Source organism: Schistocerca serialis, chromosome 1 (assembly GCF_023864345.2).
Source record: "Schistocerca serialis cubense isolate TAMUIC-IGC-003099 chromosome 1, iqSchSeri2.2, whole genome shotgun sequence".
Classification (NCBI taxonomy): Eukaryota; Metazoa; Arthropoda; class Insecta; order Orthoptera; family Acrididae; genus Schistocerca; species Schistocerca serialis.
Window position 1 is genome coordinate 211,905,808 of NC_064638.1, and position 2,559 is coordinate 211,908,366.

A 2,559-nucleotide genomic window follows, 5' to 3' on the forward strand; every position below is an offset into this window, starting at 1 on the left:
TAGCTACTTCATCGTAAGAGTTTTAAGAAAATGAAAAATAAGACATGGCTTACCAGAAAAATAATACCTCTTTTACAAGACGCGTTTCACAGCCTTGATTGGAAACTAACTTGTTTCAGTTAATCTCGGTACTTTCTGTTTAAGACAACAATGCCCACTAAATACTTTTAGTTCTCAAGCTGGCTGTGTTCTCGCTCGGATTTGTGTATCCAGCAGTGTTGACAATGATACACAGCTGTGTGGAAAGGTTCACTTATGTGAAGTTAATTGAAAGCCATCTCACAGACTGGTTCACTGAAACAGTGTAACAGTGGCATATTAATGGTGCGTTGACATGTTACCTAGCGAAGGCAACCACATCACTCTACTTAATCGTGTAAGGCAATCATTGATGTGTCTGTGTACATTCTGCCATGATGAAAGTGGTCGACATTTTGAACAGTACATCTATGGGAACGGTTCTGCACCTGTTACGTACTACGCTGTTGTCATATTAATGTGAGCACCTGTCAAAAGCCTCAATAATTACCTTTCTCAGCGCAGATCAATGCGAGACTAGCAGGAAGAGAGACTTGCAGGAAGAGAGACAGTGAGGTTCTGGAAGATACCGACGGAGATGGAAAGCCACACCAACTCCAGCTGCATATTTTTGACAAGTATCGTAACTCAGGTAAAGCAACGTATTCACTAGTTTTCGCGATTGAGGATCCATGGCGCGAACAGCACGATCAGTGTGGTCAGACGAATGCATACATTCGGCGGTGGAAATGGTCCTCAAAGGTAGATGCATATTTGTGTGGTTCGGCGGGAAGCCATCCAGAATGATATCCAGAGAATGCCACCAAAACGTTTCCAATCGATAATCCACCTCCCTTCGGCCTGCGCGTATCTGACTATCTCTGCAAAATGTTGGTTTTCAGATGTTTCACGAAGATGGAGCATGAAATGTAATTAAATGATGACTAACTGAAACGCTCAGCTGCCGACAGTGTTGTTGATATACTTCGATGTGGACAGTTGAAAGTGTGTACCCCGACCGGGACTTGAACCCGGGATCTCCTGCTTACATGGCAGACGCTCTATCCATCTGAGCCACCGAGGACACAGGTGAATAGCGCGACTGCAGGGACTTATCCCCTGCACGCTTCCCGTGAGACTCACATTCCCAACTGTCAACAATTCTACATATGTAATGTAACTTATAGACATTTGACCATCCACTCATTACTCGCGCACGCTTTGGCGATTCCCGTAAGAGTTTGGGCAACCTGTACGCTTTCGCACAGACGAAGGTCAATGGCTGGGTAGCCTTTAACTACTCTGAGATGACATTTGCCCATCCACTCATTACTCGCGCACGCTTTGGCGATTCCCGTAAGAGTTTGGGCAACCTGTGCGCATTCGCACAGACGAAGGTCAATGGCTGTGTCATCTCAGAGTAGTTAAAGGCTACCCAGCCATTGACCTTCGTCTGTACGAATGCGCACAGGTTGCCCAAACTCTTACGGGAATCGCCAAAGCGTGCGCGAGTAATGAGTGGATGGGCAAATGTCTATAAGGTACATTACATATGTAGAATTGTGGACAGTTGGGAATATGAGTCTCACGGGAAGCGTGCAAGGGATAAGTCCCTGCAGTCGTGCTATTCACCTGTGTCCTCGGTGGCTCAGATGGATAGAGCGTCTGCCATGTAAGCAGGAGATCCCAGGTTCGAGTCCCGGTCGGGGTACACACTTTTAACTGTCCACATCGAGGTATATCAACAACACCTGTCGGCAGCTGAGGGTTTCAGTTAGTCGTCATTTATTCCAGGGAAAAGCTGCACGGTCATCAACAGTATTCTGTTCTTTCGAGAATAGTTACTGTCTTCACATAAATGTAATTAAGCTGAAAATGACAGCAGTCTCCTTTCAGTAGACGTCCCTTTGCGATGCTGGCGTATAAATTTCTGCCTTTGTCGTGGGTGAACTGCAGTTAGCATGAGTGAACTGTTGACGAGGCCCAGACGCTGCAAGGTTCATTGAAGTGTCGTTGAAGATACACTGTTGGTCGCCTCTTGGTTTATCACTGCGGTCACTGAACAGCGGCACGTCTGGTCGCACGTAAACATCTCTGCAGCAGTTATTCAGCATTTTCATCTATGCTCCTTGGTGCAGCGTAGTCTCCTTGTCGCCGGTTTTGGATGGCGCTATTTTGCCACGGAAGACACGTGGTTTGCAAACTTAGCCTTTTCAGACTTGCTTCCACCTTTTGTCGGAAGGCCAACGATAATCCTCTTTAGGACGTCAGATAAATCGCATTACGAAAACGACTGCATTCCCCAGACACGCCTTATATAGCGACCACTGCGAGTGTTGCCACCTACCATCTGTGAGTAGTGATTAACGTTGACGTTGAATATCGGCGGTGTTCCCATTAATTTGACTGGACTTACATACTCTGAGTGAACAGATGTAACATCCTATGGTAACTGTGTGTGTTTTGCGAGTAACCATTGTTGCTTCAACTCTGTTTAATGTAGTACGTTTTGGTGGTTGCATATTATCAGACATTATCAAT

The 2,559-nt window shown here is 45.9% G+C and overlaps 1 non-coding gene across 1 annotated transcript; it reads right to left on the bottom strand.

Annotated features, from left to right (window-relative positions):
• Positions 1–1,028: 1,028 nt before the first annotated feature.
• On the bottom strand, positions 1,029–1,102 carry Trnat-ugu (transfer RNA threonine (anticodon UGU)). The gene has a single exon. It is a non-coding gene; the product is annotated as a tRNA-Thr (tRNA).
• Positions 1,103–2,559: the final 1,457 nt, after the last annotated feature.